The sequence below is a fragment of the Tympanuchus pallidicinctus genome, unplaced genomic scaffold (genome assembly GCF_026119805.1).
Source record: "Tympanuchus pallidicinctus isolate F22 unplaced genomic scaffold, pur_lepc_1.0 scaffold17, whole genome shotgun sequence".
NCBI classification, from domain to species: Eukaryota; Metazoa; Chordata; class Aves; order Galliformes; family Phasianidae; genus Tympanuchus; species Tympanuchus pallidicinctus.
The window spans coordinates 9047174-9066671 of record NW_026294690.1 but is presented as its reverse complement, the minus strand read 5'-3'; the positions used below and the strand labels follow the sequence as shown (position 1 = coordinate 9066671).

Genomic DNA, 19498 nt, shown 5'->3' with positions numbered 1-19498 from the left:
GAGGATTTTAAAGATGTCTTAGCATTTCCAAGCTCAGCAAGGAGAAGGGAGAGCCAATGGATGGATTGGATTCTTTGGCTGGAGGCAGTAATAGTGGGGGTAGAAGTCTATAGTTTTGATAACAGTCCCTAGGTCTGTTTCCTAGCTTTTTCTTAATGTACTGATATGTGGAAGAGTGGGCATGACAGAAAGGGCAACAAAGTGCCTAAACATCACAGCAGCTGCTGTGGGAATAGGATGTGGTCCACCTGACATTAAAAAGCCTTCTCCAGTTGCACAGTGTTATCAGTATATATTCACAGTGAAGGTTACTAATCAGGATTAACCTGGCACATCTATAGTCTTTGATTTGGAGAAGGCTGTAAGATTTCTGCAGTGTGTGGCCATTTCTCCTCATGTGCTCAATGTGACTGGTAGCAATGAGGAGAGTGGTGAAATCCGTACTTCAGGATGCATTAAAAAGAACAGACAGTAAATCTAGCAATGTTTTTGACCAAGAGCACTTATATTCTTGATGAGTAGTCCCCAGATTCCAGATATGAGTTTTATGGAATCTTATTCTCCACTGGCAATTTAACAGAGAGCTTCAGCTGGGCTAAAAGAAACATTAGCCTTGGCAAAGCATCCCTTGGCCATGGCTGATGTGGAGGCCATTGGGAGTTCTGCTGCCCACCCCTTATCACCGATGGCGAGCTGTCTGTGGGGGAGCTCTGAATCCTGCCCAGAAACAACAGCCGCGTGCATCAGCCGTGGCTGCTTCTGTCTGCAGTCGTGGGGATGTGGCTGAGCAGCTTGCCCTGGTGCATTTTTATGTTATGCTGCTAACAGTATGCCTAGATTAAAGGTACCTTATGTACACTTACAAATGCTAATCACACCTGATTTGTTTTATCTGAGCTGCTTTTCCATGCGAATTCTAACCCTTTTCTAGGCAGGATTCACCGTGCCATAACGAATTGAATTGCTTGGAGGCTTTTTCTGGTGGTCTAGTTGAATTTTGCAGTTAACTTCCTTTCCCTCTGTTTCTACCAATTAGATTTACTTCTTAATGCTTCATGTTTTATGTTTTTTAAAAATTTTTAATGAGCATTTAATCATGAGTCAAGTCTGGATAGCGTTTTCTCTCCATAATTTTCCCTCCTGAAGCGGTTCCTGCCAGTTTTTGGTGGTTTTTATTTTGCTTTTATTCCCCACTTTCTCTCTTAGGTATCTACTGATAATGCAGTATAAAACAATTTTGGACCTGTCCTCCTAGCTGCTGAAACTGCAGAACAGCGTGCTTGGCGTGCTGAGGTAAGTGAATATATCCTCTTATTGACCACTAAAGAGATCCTTCAGTTTTGAATGAGGCGACTTTGTGTGCCAGGAACATGCTCAGCCCAAACATCTGCTTCCCAACACGGAGCAATCAGAGAGCACCCAGCAGACAATAACTCGTGTCTCCATACAAACAAGGCTCCTTCTGGAAATTAAATGGTTTATCTCAAGTTATGAGACTGCTGACTACTCTTTGAGAGGTACTTCAGGGCTGGGGAAATAACTGCAGTCCTGTTTGTCATGTCCAAAGGAAGAGTGATCCTGGAATTTATTGTCCTGTGTGCGTAATTTTTGTATCTAGCAAAATACTGAAAGTAGGATTTATGAACTAAACAAACATGTTTCCGGAAGATGCTGGCAGCTGTGTGCCTTGAGCAGTAGTGGCGGCATGGTGAATATATCTCCTCTGAAAATCTTCTTGTTTTATAGGACAATAAAATTAGTGAATGAAAGCAGAGAGGGAGATATAATGGATCTGGGTTTTAACTAGCATATGAATCAATATCTCATGAGATCTTGCCTGAAAGAAAAAAAACACACGTACTTCAGGAGCAAGGGCATGAAGAGAATAGGGGAAAAGAATGGGAGGGGTGGTCTAGTGACTGCAGCTGGAGGTCTGAGCAGGACAGGGCCTCAGCCAGGGGGTGTAATTCTGTGCTCTGCCAAAGGCTTCCCAAGGGCACATTGCTGCTTTTCTCTGCACCTTGGTTTGCCATTGTTAAATGAAGACTGTACCATTACAGCAATGGTTGGTTGGCTTGTGGGCAAGGTGGCATTTCAAGGTGAGAGGTTCTCTGATCTGTGGGACGAATTGTTGTTAGATTTTTGTTCGATTTTCCACCCCACTGTATCAGCAATTACAAGGTATTATTGATTTCTCACCATTGCATGCTTCGTGCATGAAGGGGAAGATTTTGGTGCCTATTAGGATAGCAATATTTCATACACATTTTCCATTGGTTGGGCAAAAGTTCTTTATGGTTATGAGCTAACCCCGTTCTCACAAACAGCCATAACTCATCTGTTACAAGTTGCTGATTCTTTCCTTTGACTCGGAAGAGGAAAAAGATTTATTTGGCATTTAGAAACTTCCCATAGCAACAACAGGAGAGAATACACATCTTTGCTTTTCTCCTCTGCCCTGGAGACAGGTCAGAAGAGGTCCTTGATGGGGCTGCAGAGTTGGTCCTTCAGGCTTGCAGCCACATCTCTTGGTGCTGCCTTGGCTTGCCCGATGGTGGGGGCAATGGGGATTGCCTGCAGGGAGGATGCTGCTTTCCTGGGCCCAGGAGCATTTGCTCAGCCTCCAAACACGTGTGCTATCCAGAGAGATTGTCTGCAATGAATGCTGAGCGACTCTTCTGTATCAAACACTTCCCACCTTGAAAACTTCCTTGGTTAACTGCTCATTTCTAAATCATTATTAATGTATTTGCACAGGGATTTTAGAATTTAATTAGCCTCTTTTGAACTGCTCTTAGCGTGTTTGTCTAGAGAAACAGAAAATCCCTCCATGACTTGTTTGCTTTCTTCCTTCGCTGGTTTTCACTGGAAGGGGAAGATACCTCTGGGCTTTACAGGGTTGCAGCCTCCTGCGTTGCAGGATCCATGCAGGCACTCATGTTTCATTTGGAGCCTTCCTTGGAGTGTTTTCCTTTGCAAAGAGAGGCTGGGCAGAGCGGAGCAGGGCTCCTGGTGCTCACACACACACGCACTTTCCCTCTTGCAAACCACAGTGGTTCTGACCGCCGCCTCTGGTACTGTTGTGTTGGTCCCAAATTGAGGAAGGATGACTAACTTAATCACTGGATAGTTTTGATTTCTAAAATTAAACGGCCTGCCACATGTGCAACGCTGTTGCTGTATTTATACCAGCAGTTAGCAGGCAGCACCAGGGAGCGAGAGGGGCTTCACAGCTGCAGCTTGTGCCTGCACTGATGTGTGCAAGCAGATGTTCCTTCCTACTTCTCCCAGCCTTGTGGATTTGTCTCCCTGTAAAAACAACAGCACTTGTGCTCAGAGAGCTTTCTGGCCAAGTTCTCAGCCATCACTTTGTAAATGTATGCTGATGAGCTGTGGTGCAACTCAGCTGCAGAGGTGGAAAGGCCGAGGGGCTGAGAAAAGCCGGAGTGCAGCAAGCCCCAACCCAGTGCTGAAGCAGCTGTGGGCTGCAGAATGGCTTCCCTGCGAAGCTGGGAGGCTCTGCCCCCCAACATCACCCAGGTGGCTCTGCCCGGAGCTCTTAGGTCAATAGGAATGAGATGCCTTTCTCTCACTGCTTTATAGCTAGCCCCACACAGTTTTACGTGGGTTATAGGAGAGAGGAAATAAGAGCAATAAGCTGCGGATAAAAGCCAAGGTGAAACGCACAGAGGTGGAAGGGCTTCATTCGTTGGAGGAGGACAGACTGAGGGATGAGCTGTTAGTTACTCTTTTGGTTCATGCAGTAGTCCTCTGGTCTTAGACGTGTTACTGAGCTTTGCTTTCTCGCAAAAGGCCTGGCAGGAGAATGAAGAGATGAAACAAATTTTTAGCACTAACCAATGAGAAGTGTTTGGGTGAAGCTGAAATATTTTGACGTACTGGATTGGATTTTACCGACTCTGTGACTTAGACATGCTTTTGTTTGGTGTTAAGCAGGTGTTACTGCAAAGCATCAGTGAGGCGTGTTTTGGTAGAGCTTTGTGTGCGTGTTGAAGAGGTGGCAGGAGAAGGTTTGCTTTTCATTTGCTAAGGCTTCTGATTGAAAACAAGTGTAATCCTTTGGGATTTCTTTGTGAGCTCTATGGATCTGGCAAGTGTATTTAATGGAAGCAGAGAGTGTTCAACATAAGGTTTTGGATGGGGGGCTGGACAGCCTGGTCTAGTATCAGATCTGGAGGTTGGTGGCCCTGCCTCTGGTAGGGTGGGTTGATGATCCTCAGGGTCCCTTTCAGCCCAAGCCATTCTATGATCTGCCCCTTAGAACAATTTCAAATTAAGTAAACCCTATCAATTATGTCTGGAAGAAAAAAAAGAATTAGACAAGTTTCACCAGTGCAGTGCTGCATGCTCTCCTGTCAGGTTGCATGAATGCTACTGGGTACAAGAACACCCTGGAGCACCAAGAGATGACCCAACACTTCACAGCCTTGTATTCTGACCTGTCACTTGTCAGCTTCCAGGCGTCATCTTCAGCACCTTCAGTGCAGTAAGATAGTTCTTTGAGTGTCAAAGGTGTGGATTTATGCCAGGGGAATTGCTCTTGGGATGCAAGCATGACTTGTAATTATTTTTTGTTTCCATGAGTTAAATAAATTTAAGTCCATATTTGGATTCATATTTTAATGATAGAACTGCAGCACAAAGGAGCTGCTGTTTGTGCCAGCAGGGCACTTGGCTCTTTCCTTTTTGCTGCCTCCTGTCTGAAAGGGGACGCAGCATATATTGATCCTAGCGTTTAGAACTCGTTCTATTTATGAACCCAAATTGCAGAATGAAGGTACGAAGAACACTTGAAAAGGGGAAGATCTATACGAGAACGACGAAGGGAATAAATTAAAGCAGCCTCCCCTCTCTAATGGGCTGCCAGCTGCTGTTAGCGAGGGGATGCCCCAGTGCCATCTACCTGAGTGATGCTCCAGCATCAGGGGATTTTCTGGAACACAGTATTGATTTTTGTTACTACATTAAGCTTTTAACTTTGTCAGTGGTATTCTTGGAAATCATTACTGCTGTGATGCGCAGCACGAGAGGTGAAATATCTCTGCTGCTGCTGTGTGGGTGCAGTCTGCGATCGCTTCCCTCTTTCTTCCCTTTGTTGTGGAAGCCCCATTCAGCTGATGCACCTCAAGGAGAGCGAGGAGGAAAGGAAGTAAAACTGCAAGCCAGGTTGGCCTTGGAACTGGGTGAGAGAGACTGATTTTTTTCAACAAATTGGTGACAACTTTTTAAGCTTTCCTAGTGGCTGTGAATGTGGGGTAGGAGGGGTCAGAGCACGGTCCAGGGCTGATGCTTGGGGTCCACTGCGTGAGTATGTGGATGTGCGCTGTGGGGGCTGAGAGCTGCATTCAGCATGCTTATTCCTGCTTGAATTCCTGCATCTTAAATGAACTCAGCCACTGGGTGAGCTCAAACTCTTCCTAATTGAGACTGAAGATAGACAAATTAGGGAGCAGAGGGAGAGAAGTGGAGAGCTGTTGTTACTGAGGTTTAGGCTAGGTCCTAGGCTTGTTCCCTTATGCAGAGATTAACATAGAACATAAAGCTGCACGTCCAAATGGCTGTGGTTGTTTCTAATCCATCCAGCTTCCCGTCAGAAGGGAACTGCTCGCAGACAGGAGCATTTTACTGCAGACTCAGCTGTGCTGTGCTGTTAGAAGCTGTTAATTCCCCATCCTGTCTCCTCCTCCTATTGCTCCCTTCCCAACAGCTGTTCTTGGATCAAGCTGGCTGCCTGCTCCTTGGGGTCTGTGTGTGAGAGCCTGGGAGATGTTCCATTTCAGGACAAGGTAAGGCGATTCCTGCCCTTAGAAATCCTTCACTGCTGTGACCTCCTGAGAGATGTGAAGGTCCCAGAGGAGGGAGTACCTCATCAAGGAGAAAGCTGATGTCATAGAATCAGTGGAATCATAAAGATCATCAATCATAAGATCATCAAGCTCAACCACCAACCCATCGCGTGGCCACAGAAATGACAAATGGCCAAGTATTATCTGGCCCCACAGTTATTTTCATGTCAGTTCTTTGCAGGAAAGAGAGGTGTAAGGAACCAGGAGGAACTGTCCCATCCCTTCCACTGCCCCAGGATGGAGCCAACTCTCTTCAGGTTTGTTTTGGTGCAGAACAGCAGAGTGAGGGCTCTACTCTTTGCTTGGACCGGCTCTGTCTGCCCCACATCCACCAGACCCCTCTGCACGACCCTTTGCAATGAGAGCAAGTGCTCTTGGCTAGGAATATGTTGTTCTCCATAGTGTCTCCATGCTGATAGCTCTGATGAGAGGTGGTCCAGCTCGTTGCTAAAAAGCATTCTGCTGACAGAATGTATGCCTGGGAGAGTGATGAGCCTCCACCTTAGCAAAATGCACAGAGAATTTTCCTCTTCTGCAGTCTTCCCCCCTCCCCCTATCCACTACTATGTCAAAACCTTGAGTTTTGTGTAAAGTTGTTAAATAAGCTTCTGGGCAAAATAAAAGATCAAAAGAGGTCTAATTAGCTGCAGTCTGCTTAGGAATTGTGGATGTTCACCTAGTTTTATAAATTGACACTTTTAACATTAAAACTCAAAGCAAAAAACGATGTAATTATTCCTTTTTTTTTTTTTTTTTGAAGCTTAGGTTTAATGTCTTTATTGAAAATTGGGTACTTCTATGGCATCTCAAGATGCTTTATTCTATCAAATCTGGAGCAAGTCATTTTTCATTTTGGATTGTAATGTGGTACAAATGATAAGAGCCTGATTCAGAAAGCTTTTTTTTTTTCTCCCCACTGGCAGCTTGACGAGAAAGCCTCATAGTCACGTCACAATAACCCTGAAGATAATCTATTGTTTGAGTCTTTGTGAAACTGCTTGCTTTTATAAAGGGGAAAAGTGAGATTTTTTGAGCCCATGGTTAGGGTGCCTGAACCTCACTTGCTCTCACAGGATTTTTGCTGCTTTTTAAATTTTATACCTTTTACCAGACACAAGATACCAAGGTAGAAGTAGGTACCTGCTATGATGATCTGTGCTGTGATCATCTATTGAAGTCTATGTGCAGTCTAATTGAAGCTCAGAATGTAACAGGTAGTTGAATGGAGAACATCTGGTGGTTAGAGCAAAGAAGGAATGAGAGATGCATAGATGAGCTTTGTTATAGTTTTTGGGCTTGTTTCCAAACTCCGATCATTTGGATGTACCATGCTTCATGTTCACGTCCAGTCTCCCTGAATTTGACCTCAGTATCATAGAATAGAGTGGACAGATGAGAGGAGGGTCACGAGGAAGTCATGTTAGAGCTGGACTGTTCACAAGTATTATTTACACTGTGGCAAGACACACAGTCTCCATTTAGAAGCAGAGGTGATGACGCTGGCTCTTCCCTAGTGCATAGGAAGTCCTGGTGCCTGCCCCAAAGACCTTACCACCCATAAAGAGGAATGGCAAATGCAGGGTTTGTATTTGTGTGAGGGTGACTGCAGAAAAGGGTCAGTCCCCCAGTGAACTTTAAACTTTTTTGGATGTTTATCTAAAAGTTCATGCAAATGGAGGTGGATTTCTTTGATCTGGGGTTCTCATGAGAGCTGTCTTTTGTAATTTCGACTGCTCCCTGGCTTGTGTCAGAAATGCTGTGAGTGGGGTCTGCCCTGGGATTTGGCACAGCCCAGGTTTTAACTGGGCTGGAAGGGAAACGGAGCAACATTCAGACAGCAGAGTAGAGCTTGCAGAAGAGAATTTTTTATTGGCATCTTTTATATCATTCTAATTCAGAAGTTTCAGTTCTTGATGATCATGCTGGGCAGAGATTCAAGATTTCATTTGCAGTTGGCTCAGCTCAGATGCTGGAGGAAGCTTCTGCGATTGGGAGGAAGATCCTTTTCCTGCAAGAACAGAATTTCTCATTTGACATTAGGAGTGGGATTAGAGCCTCCTTAAAGATTCCAGTGGGGATTTGCTTGAATTTTTCCAACTCTGCTTCTCTGGCCCAATGTGGCAATTAGAGGAGGGTTGTTTGGTTGTTGCTGTGAGTGATCTGGCTGCTTGCTCTTGTGGATTTCTTGATAATCAGAGCTCACTGAATAGAATGCTTGCTACAAATGTGGTTATTGATTCATAGAGATTTTTCTGAGAATGGAAGCTTATGCTTTATTATTTTTAAGTTGTTTCATTGGCTAGATAGTGAGCAGGCATTACTTTCACACACCAGGACGGCTGCTTTCTGGAAAAGGTTCAATTATTATTCTTTGCACATGCTTTGTATGGGCTGTGCTACCATACAGTGTATGTACAGTCCAAGCCTTTTCCCATTTGCTGCATAGCAAGATATCCACTGACTTCTATGGGAAAGATACTGACAAAAGTATTGGTGTAGGCTGCCCATGGAGGTGGTGCAGTCACCATCCCTGCACGTGTTCAAGAACCATGGAGGTCTGGTACTGAGTGTTGTGGTCGGTGGGCATGGTGGGGGTGGGCTGATAGATTGGATGATCTTAGTGGTCTTTTCCAACCTTAATGATCCTGTGAGACAGAGCCTGGGAGCAGCTCTGGGAGCAAATGCAGTATGATTCCATGAGTTGGCGCTTTGTTCAGGAGTTAATGAGGAGGAGTTTCGATCCCTCTGTCCCACCCAGAGCAAGAGGAGATGGGTGTCTCCTTGGCTGTACGCTGGGTTGAGGATTTGACTTCCAGTGAACAGCCTGGCGTGGTGGAGCTGCTCTGTGTGTTTGCTGTGCTGCTCAGAGGGTGTGCATCGCATGGAGCATCACTCCTGGAAAGCTGAGCTTGGACAGCACAGAGCAGCTTCCATCTGGCTCTCATATAGCCATAATGGTCATTAAATAACACTTTAATGTTTTACAGCTTAATGTTTTTGTTTTAATATTAAACAAAGATTTTCTTTAAGGGAATTTAGTTTAATCATCTGGTTGCATGGCTGACCTGAGGAGGAGCACTGAAAGCCTACAAAATTCCCCAGATGCAGCAGAGAATGAAAGTCCTTACGATTTAATAAACAATCCAAGACAAAATAACTGGACTAATAAGTTTGTGCTCTATACCTGAGGGATGTGAATGTGCACTTATATTGGAAGAAGGAAAACTCCACTTCCATCAGACACAGCTGGTACTTAAGGCTAAATGCATAAACTGTTTTTTATTTTAATTCTTTCATCTTTCCTATGTTTCTTGTGCCAACCTGCCTATTGGAAGTACTTCAATTGCAAGTTTGTGAAATTGCCATTTTTTCTCCTTAAGAATATGCAAGTCTTGTAAATCCCAATTATCACTTCACCTTTTAGAAAGTTACCTGAGCTGACAGATGAACCATGCAGATGCCCATCAAATCTGCTCCATCACTTCAAGCTAATGCCTTGTGTTTTAGTGCCCATCCAAAAATTCCAAATGGGTACATCACCATTGAGGTAATGAATGAAATAAATTCTTATCTAAACACAGGGTTATGACTACACGTTTAAGAGATGGGTTGCTGTAAGTGGTTATAATTTGTAAGTTATAAGCTGTCATGGGTTCTGATGTCTCTCCTCCTCTCAGAGAAGTCCACGAGGTCTTGTTCTTAAAGCTCATTTTCAATGTTTTTGGCTCTGAAGTGTTTGCTAGGTGTTTTCAAGCCTCTTGAGAGCCACACATCAACCTACAGGAAAACATACATTTGTAAAATGATATTAACTTCTATAATTTCTTGTCATTTATAAACTTCATTCAAATGACTCTTGACCATTTTGAGTTCAGAAGCATCCAATGGAGTGCTGAGTTTTCATTTTCCCTTAACAGAGAGATACTGGAAACAAAAAAATGCTTTTCTGCTTGCTGCTGGACAAGGCTTATGGGTAGCGATAATATCTTAGACAAACTGGGATGGCTGGAGAGCTTAGGTAAACTTGGAAGCATTGAGTTCTTCTTCAAGCCTGAAACAGAAGCTTGTAATGCTGAATTAGCAGCTGCTCAGCGTTCAGTTAGTCGTCTATTAGAGCTTTGGAGGAAAAAACATAGTAAGTATTGGTGTATTCTGGTTTACCTGGGACACAGAAAGGATGACAGCTTCTGTATCTTAAGTATAGGACAGATTTGTTTCTCTTGAGCAGCCCACAAGCATGTGATCATGTAAACTCCTACTATATGCTTAGGGGACTGTGTGTCCTCAAGAAATGGCTCGTGTGCTTCACGTTTTCTTCTGTTTTTTAATCTCTGAAGGCTGTCTGGAACCTGGGAATTTGGCTTTTACATTTGCAGCCTTTTTTGCTCTAACACAGAACTATCTTCCAGGTGGAAGCTGAAACCTTGTCCCTGGGGTAGCGAGGCCATGCAGAAGGTCACAAATGGCTGACAGTGCCGAGCTGGTGAGATCTGCTCTTCTGGTTTTGTCAATGATTATCCCAGCCTGACAAAGGTTCTACCCTGGGCATTGTGGCAACTTCTTAAAGTTGATTGGGAGCTATTAAGGAGTGATAAAAATCAGGTATTTCTGACCATGGTGATCAAAGGAGGAATTCAGTGATACTACAATAGGTGCTTGGAGTTCTCTGGGCATTGCCATCAGTATTGTTTAATGACCCAAATGCTATGGCTGCAGTTGGGCAAATAGCAGCATTGGCAGCCGTGTAGAAGTTCTCAGGAGACAGGGATTTCAGAGTGACAACATAACTCATTGCAAGCTGTCTGCTTTCCCTGAATGCTGGCAGTTGTCATATTGTGACTGTCAGCCCGGAGGTTGACCCCACTTCCAGAATCCTGATTTATTCAGAAACCTGCAGATTTCCTCTCTCGGATTTCAAGCATGTTGCCTGTGGTCTAAAGGCAACAGTTCCACCAGCTGAGCTGTTGAAGGTTTCTTTCTGGCTGAGGTTACAGGACACGTGTTAAAAGCTGGTGTCAAGTGAATGCAGCCTAATAGGATTATGAAGTTTTCCTCCCCCTGTACGAATGAGGGTAACTTGATGCTCCTGGCCTACCTAAAGGAATATGCTGTTTGGGGAACGGATCCTCCACTCTGCCATGCTGAAAGGTTGCTAAGATGTCAGGAGGCTCAGAGCACGGAAAGCATTGTGCTGAGAGCTCAGTGAGAGCAGCCATTGAGTCCCCTGGCAACCCAGAGTGACCTTTCCCCAGACGTCTCCCACAAAAACCTTGTTGCACATCCCCTCCCTGTTGGTGTCTGTGGCAATGGCTGGCGGGAGTTTGGCTGTTTGCAATGTAGGCCATTCATGCACGAGTCCCCAAACTGCTGGAGCCCATTGCCCTGTGGAGCTCTGTGAATCTCCTTGCTCCTACTGACCGACAGCCAGCAGTTTCCCAGGCATCGAGCATGTGTGTGAGTGTAGTAATGAGTCATTTCTTTGGGGCTATTGTTTAAGTCTTCAAACCATGGAAGGAAACCAGGAGCCTGTTGTATGTCACTAAAGGTCACTGGCTATTTTTACAGATTACATTAAAGAACACCAAAACTGCACAAAAAGAATATTCAGGCTACAAAGCCAGAACTTTGAAAAATATTTTCACTGCTAAGCTATCACAAATGGCTCTGATGTGTGTGCAAACTGTCATTTTTCAGGGACTCACAGCCTGGCTAAAGATGTGTTGCTCCTCACGGGCTATAAGAATATCATTCTCTGGCACCATTGTGGCCTCCCTTGTAAAATGAAAGCAGTGTTGCAAACTATCGTGCTGAGACTGTTTGACCAAATGCTCAGAAGAGATAGCAGTTTATTTCTTTTTAACTTGGGCTAAAAGTTTTCCTCCATTGGATAAACTGAATTAACTGAAACTTTCACCCAAATCCCAGCTGGGGCGGACAAGCAGCATGGAAAGCTTTAATTTGAAAGATTAAAGTGAAATTCTAAGCAACTGGAGCCTTATAATTCAGTACAACATGGTCAGCCTATCAATGGGAAATCATTTTTTCTGTCTGTTCTGCTTTTGATGTAATTCTATCAAACATTTAATTGGGAGACACAGCTTTAGCTTCAAACTCATTTTGAAGCGATGAGCATTAGTCAGACATAAACAAATGGGCTGGGGGCAAGCTACACAGCTGCCAAGTGGTGGGGGAGATTTAACAAGGGCCTTGTGAGCCGATGCCCCCAAAAGAAGGAAATTAGGATGGATAGAAGGAGAAGGTTTTTTGCACTAAGTGTGGTGAGGCACTGGCACAGGCTGCCCAGAGAGGTGGTGGTGTTGCCCCATCCCTGCAGACAGCCAAGGTCAGGCTGGGCAGGCTCTGAACACCTGATGGAGCTGTGGGTGTCCCTGTCCAGTGCAGGGAGGGTTGGACCACATGACCTTTAAGGTCCCTTCTGACTCAAACAATTCTATGAAACTGCCACAGAGCAGAGAACGGAGCTCTGAGGAGAGGAAGCAGGGGTTGTGCAGCAAATAGGAGGTGCTGGAATTGCATAATCCTGAGCAAGGCTTGAGAGTGCTCGGGTTGGGAATGAAGCCCTGGTGTTGGAGTGCTCTAGGCAGGGAGTGGGCTTCAGTGATGTGCTGTGATCTGAGAGCCACCTTGCTCCTGGGGACATGGGGTAATCTGCTGGTGGTTCACGGGCAATTTATGAGGTTAAACTGGAGGTTCTGAGGTTGAATTAGTCCCCATGCAAATGTGGGTCAAAATGCTAATGTATACTTAAAGAAAAACTGTGTGCAGGCAGCAAGCTCCTTGCAATATCATCTTTGTGGTGACCAGACCTCAGGGAGCACATAATAGGGAGCAACCTTTGCTAATTCTCAGCCGTGGCTGCAGCAGAGCACTGTGGATGAGGGGCCCAGGATGGAGGCAGATGTGACTTCTTTGAGGTCATATCTCAAGTCAGAGTGCAGTTCACTCCCGGGTTTGTGGTCGTGCTGCTGGAGTAGGCTGCCCAGAGTTGCTGGGAATATGTTTGCTTTTAATCTCTGAGCCGTTCTCTTTGCTGAAGTGCCTGGAATTTGTCTCAAAAATATTTTGGAGGGGAAATGCAATCATAAAGCTGAATCTTTGGGCTATGCATGCTTCACTTCAGAGCCATAACATCTTTGATGGGGGTGAGTGTTGTTAACCTGCCTCCTTTGTTTTCTGACAAGGAGAGTAATTTTAAAAATAACATTTTAATCCCTTACACTGCATCCATGTCAGTGTTAGCTTAACTCAGCCCACATTTCAGGATGTCTGGGAGGTGTTTCACTTTCATTCAAGTAGATTTAGTCTTTTAATACTTTCATGACACTATTGCTAACTGGGACCAGAGCCTGGCATGTGCAGCAGGCAGCAAAGTCCTACTCCCAGCAAAGTTCCTGTTAGTTCCTTGTGCAAAGCACTGTGCTTCCTCTCCAGCATCTCTGGAGCCTCATAAGAGCTTTCCTCTTCCCAGCACAACTCAGGCTGGTCCCATCCTTCCTCCTGGAGCTAGTCATGTTTTTCCTGAGCAAAAGGAAGAGGTTCCCAGTCGCTGCAGATGCCATCCAACCATCCCGGCCAGCTCATTTCTGCCCTGCTGAGAGATGCCCACGGGGGTAGCGCAGGCATCGTGCCGGTCTTCCACAGCCAATGGGAAGGGGCAGGGACAAAGGTAAGGCTGGCAGCATGAAAAGGCTGCTTGTTGCAGTGTTTCATGGCCAGTGAGCATGACCAGCCTTCAGGGCTAATTACCAGAGGAGAGAGAAGTATGTTCTTGTCAGCAGGCCTACGGGGTTACTAGTTAATGAAGCAGATATGCAGGTAGCTTGTTTGGTGGCAAGAGCGAGCGAGAGCCTCGTGTCCTCAGGGATGTGGGCAAACCTTGGTGTTGTGCTGGCAGGCTTACAGTGTGAGTGTGTCTCCATGCTGCAGGAATCCCTTTGTACTGCTGGGTCGTCATGTGCCCAAAAGATAGTTGTCTGCTGTCCCAGTGCTGTGCTGGTCTTCATGCAAAAGAAGTGAAAGAACACAGGGGAGTAACAAAGTGTGAAGCCTTTGCCCAGTCTGGTGTGTGTGGACAAACCTAGCGGCTATTTCTGGCTCTTGATTTCATGCTTTCAGTTCACGAAACTTATTCCATCTCATATCCCTCTTCGGCTTGTTCTGGAGTAGGTTACTGCTAATGAGGAGCAGTGATATGAGACTCCTCCAAGTCTATTGCAGTAACTGCTACTTGCTAGCATCACTGCTACCTGCCTTTTAACCCATTAATGGGGTGATATTTGACAAGGGATCTCTGTAATACAAAAAAGCTGACTTATGTATCAGACCATGTTATGCATCTCCTCTGCCAGTGTTCCTTGTGTATGTACCAGAAACGATCCTTTCACTGTCAAAATGTCACCTATTTGAGCTGATGGTTGGCCCGTGGAACTGGATGAATATCCCAATGCAAGACTTGTGAACCAGTGTCATAGCAGAATGGCCTGGCTGCACATGGGGGGCACAGAATGCAGCCCTAAGGATGCAGCAGGTCAGAAGTGAGATATGTTGGCGCAGAAATCTGAAAGAAGATGCACTGTGCCTGGCTAGAGCCTGCTGTTGCCCACCTTTGTGTTTCTCCACTTCTGGTAGGGAAAAAATATATATTTATATATATTTTTTTTTTCTGGGATTTTAAGCAAACATATATTGGGAAAGGGCCAGCCTCCCTTTAGTCTCTGATTGCTACACAATCCACCTGATAAGAGGCGATTAAGATGTTTTGGGGTACAGTTGTGTCTTTGGCCTCCATTCAGGCTACAGAAATGTCTGCCACCCCCAGGAGAGCACGGAGCAGGGATGTGAGAGCCACAGCTGTGCTACTGCATAGTGCTCTGCATCCCAGCATCTGCACAGAGCAAACAGCTGCAGAGAGGCAGCTCCTGCAGCTCCAGGTCTTGACACCAGTCTCTTTTAATGGCTCTGGGCTTGTTTATAGTCATGCTACTTCACTCTGCATTTCTACCAACAGATTCCAGACTCTGTGCATCCCCTGGAATGGATCTCGTTGCTGCCCTTTCTGCTGGGGACTGTGCAGGGGAGACAGAAATGCTGCTGCCGAGAGATGCAGAGAAGGATGTGACAGCATCACTTAGAAGAAACAGCAGCAGCACCAGAGATGGAAAGTCTGGACGTGGCCAACACTGATGGAGCAGTGGTGGAAGCATCAGAAAACCCAGAAGCAGAAGGACTTGCTGAAATTATCCAAGCAGCAGAACAAATAGCAAAATCTGAAGTGGCCAAGGTGCTGCAGTCAGCAATAGCTGAGGTAGAGGCCCTGCAGCATTGGTGCCCATTTGGTGCCCCTTGGGTTAGGCTCATGCAACCAGGGCAAAACCTGGCCTTGCAACCCTGCCCTCTGAATGCCTCAGATTTCTCCTGGAGCTATGGGAGAGTGTGTTATTTTGGGAAAATTGAGAATGAGTTAAAAAAAAAAAAAAAAAAGGGAAAAAGAAAAAAAAATCCTTAAAAATCCCCACAGAGGGTTTGTGCTCTTTTCCCATCTGGTTTCCCTCTGTCTTTCAGATGAGCTTTTTTTCCACGATAGCGGGCACTTTATCAGGCCTGGTAGAGCTAAGGATACAGAGCGCTCCCCATTACAGCCCCGCTGGCCACGTGCTCATCCTGTTCTGAAGCATTCATATTTGGGGATCAAAAAGGGTCCACGCACAGTGTTTACTCAGCCGAGAATTTTTATTTGACATTTGAGCAATTATGCTTTGTGCTGTCCGTGAGTTTGCCGAGTGTGATAAACGTGCTTTTCCCATTTGAAAAAACTTGTCTTTTAACATTGATGATGTGGCGACAGATTTTCAGCAGGGCTGGGAGCAGGATTTGCCAGGGCTCGGTGCCCGCTCTCGGAGCCAGATTGTCAGATGTTCGGCAACCAGCAGCTCCCTGTTGGGTGTGAGGCCTTTGGACATGTTTGTTTCCATGTGCAGAGCTCGTTTGTTGCCTGTGCACCATTGAGCATCCACCTTCAGCTCTGAGGACTGCGCGCAGGAAAATCTGGATCTCATCTTCCCGGGCTCTGATTTCATTTTGAGTTTGCAAGGTCAGCTTGCTGCCTTCACCATTTCCTGGGCCCCAGCGCTGCCCTGAGTGCATGTCTTTGCTGGAGGACATCTTCCTTCAATTTACCCCTGGTTCTGGAAGTAGCTTCTCTTGGGATGGGCACTTTGGCGTGTGTTTCAGTGTGCTTTTATGTTTCATGGAGATCAGCTGGACTTAGGCACATGCTGAAACAATTCCTTAAATCAGAATGTGCAGAGGAGCCTTTATTTATAATTTATAAATATCTGTGGTGTATTTTCCTATGGTGTTTCCAATGTTTCATGCATTTACTCTTGACTTTTCAGCTCAAGGAGATGAGGAGGAGCGCGTGGTTAAAGCTAAAGAACATCACCCAACAGGAGGAGGAGGACTGGGAGAAGAAGAGAGAGATGATGTGAGGTGAAGGTTGGTTCATACCCAAAGTGAGGCTCATACCCTGAGCATTTCCCCTTTGTAAGTGCCTACGCTCTTAAAAATAAAGATATGCCACATTCCACATGCAGTATCATTCATGGGTTTGAAGGGGCTTGTCTTCTGGCTTTGTGAAATGACAGCTCCACACCAACTCCTCCATGATGAGGGAGAGCAAGGAGCTGATTGTGATGGAAAATGTGTTGCTGGCATGAAATGGTATAGAAAAGATGTAATTTTAAATGTCAGGTCAAGTTGCCATGCCCTGTAGACCAAGGCATGATCTGCAGGAGGACTGCTAATGTGAATTAGTTTCACATCCCAGCAGAGCAGGTGCAGTTGCTAGCAGCCTATCCAGCGTGCTCCAGCTCTGAAGCATTTCTTGTCTGGGTAGGACTGGTAAGTTCACTTTTCTGTTTTTTTTCTAATTTTGGTTACTTATCTGTTGAAAGTAATGGGAAAGACCTCTCCACCCAGACTGATAATAGTGAAAAGAAAGGAAAAGTCCACAAGGAAGTCAGGACATTGGAATCAATTGGTAAATTGGAAATCAAAATGGTGTTGTCACCATGAATGGCGTGCTCCCCAGGCAGGGCAGATTGTCGTTAGAACTGGCGTCGCAATTTTGAGAGGGGAATATGGTTTCTTCTAAGGTTATTTTCTCAGCCTGTGAGGTGAGGGTAAGTTTGGGTGATGAAGCAGTCACCACGGGAAGCAAACTGGCAACAAGATGGTGCCGAATGTGGGATCAGAACCAAGAAAGGCTTGGTGCACATCTCCCAGATTCTCTATGGAGGATGATCACAGTGTGGTGCCTGCAGTGAAGAAGGAAATGCACCCTTCTCCTGCAGTGACGTCAAAGGGGTTTCAGTGCCCTTCCCAGTGCACACAGCACCGGTGCTGCCTTTGCTCTGGGGCAGTGACAGCCAGGGAGGGGAGAACAGCAACCTCTGATCAGAGCTCAGCCCCCTGGCCCTAGATCTGAGGAGACAGAGCCCGCCCTCCCTTCCCTTACAATAATTTTATTTTATTACAAAAAGAGCCCATATTAAAAAAGCTCATGATTATGTTTTCTGTTCACCAAGACTTTTCCTGTATTCGACCTTTGGATAACCTCCAAGGCTTGCAAACATTTGAAAGGAGTAAAGGAGCTCATTTTATTGCAGGGCCTCAGCATACATTCTTTCCAGCCTATCTTTAACATCAGTTGACAAGAATTATATAATTGCAGTCTGTGATCCCTTTAAGGCTAAAACGTATTCGTTTTCCCTCAAAGAACACTTCAGGTTTCAGAGCTAAATGTATACATTTTTTTCCATCTGGGCTATTCTGTAAAAAGCTGCTTTCTCTTCAGCTGGCAAGTCCCATTCTAACAAGTTGCATGGATTTATTTTTTACTGCGGTTTTCAGCTCACATGTTAACAAGTAGAAGAAAGAGCCTCCAAATCCCGACCTGTGTTTCCCATTGCATTGGAAAATTAGTGGGTTCCAAAGACCATGCAGGGGGAATCATCCTCCTTAGGTGGAACCAAATAAAATTTCATCTTGCTGATTTAATCAAATTACTGTCTAACGCTAATTGATAGGCAGCCTGGAGACGGGCAGGTAGCTGGGCTGGATCTGATCTTGCATTTCAGAGGTATGATGTAACCCTCTGGGTCAGGAAGGAATTGCTGTTCTCCTATCAGAATGGCATCTGCCACCATGCTGTAGGAAGCCATGGACATCAGATACTCGGGTAGGAGCTGGGGAACGATGCCAGAGAGAAATCTGAAGACATTACCTAGAATTTAAAAAAATGAATTGGCTGCAGCCACAATGACATTGTTTGCATATGTTCCCTGTAGTTCAGGTTTTCACCGCTTTGAGAACAGCAGCACTCGGTCTGTCCACTCTGGGACCAAGCGATGCCCCTGCGCTGAGCGCGGCGAGCAACAAACTGAAAGTCTGCAGAAAGGAAAAAAAAACAACAGAAAAAAACCCTCCCTGCTCTTAGTGCTTCCCAACAATGAGAAATGGAGGGAGCCGCAGCCTGGTCATGGGTATCTGCATGCAGGAAGGGAAGTTGCATTTATCTGGTAAATGAGCTATTAGGAGCGATTAAGCTGTTTGAAGCTGGGGCTCAATGGGCCGATTGTCCGCCCTGGTGCAGCTGAGGGGCTGGCTGTCCAAGTGGGGGCTGGCGGTCCAAGTGAAGAGGTTTAAGTGGTGGATCCCCAATTTGCTTACCCCAAACCTCCGTGTCTTTACCTGTTGGATGCTGACAGCCAGTGTGCTTTTGTCTGAGTACTTTAGGAAGTGCAAACTTTTATTCTAAGTGGTGTTTGCCTGTAAAAATGGTTCCTTACTTCAAATATTTAGTTACTGTAATGGTGATTGCCCCCGTGCCCCTTAGGGGTGGGGACAGGGGCAGCATTCCAGGTTTTATGGAGGGGCAGGTTTGGAAGGGCTGTAAATGCAATAATCTGCGAGAGAGGAGCGTAACAGAATCCCTCTAATGAACTACAAGCCCACAGTTTATAAACTTGGACGTAGATTAGGATCCTGCCTACTGTATAAAAATAACTGTGTTTGGATTTCTTTGTGGCCAAAGGATCTCATAACCTGTTAAGTTCTCAGCACCCATTTTTCTAATGGAGATGGGGCTGTGTAATGCCCCATGTCGCACTGAAAAGAAAATCTCATCTCCGTTAAGCTGTTTCCTGCTTTTGGTAGCCTCTCTGTATCAGGATTCCCATTCTTGTTTCTGTTTCAAGCAGGAGACTAGTTTACAAGGCAAGTTTCTCCTTGGAGATCACAAGAGGCTTTCTTTCCCCTTTCTTTTCTAAGGGGAAGGATTAGGTCACCAGTAATACCATTTGCTTTTTATTTTTTTCTGCTTTGGCTAATCTGCTCTCCAAGATGTCCATGTTACAAGAGAAATAAAAGGCTTTAAGCGGCCGTGGGATATTCCCCCCTCACCTCAGCTCTCCAGCCGAGGAGGGCGACTTACAGAAATCACCTCGTGCAAAAGCCTTAAACCAGAATTTCAGATGCTTGTAAGACAAAGCAGAGAGATAGCAGAGCGTCAGGTGCTGGCGATTACCAGCATGTCCAGTACTGTCTACTGG

General features: G+C 45.5%; 1 long non-coding RNA gene across 1 annotated transcript; it reads left to right on the top strand.

Moving 5' to 3' along the window:
• Positions 1-1047: 1047 nt before the first annotated feature.
• On the top strand, positions 1048-16461 carry LOC128078407 (uncharacterized). Its single transcript, XR_008205641.1, has 4 exons — positions 1048-1293; positions 10277-10350; positions 14896-15192; positions 16283-16461. It is a non-coding gene; the product is annotated as an uncharacterized LOC128078407 (long non-coding RNA).
• The last annotated feature ends 3037 nt before the right edge of the window (positions 16462-19498 follow it).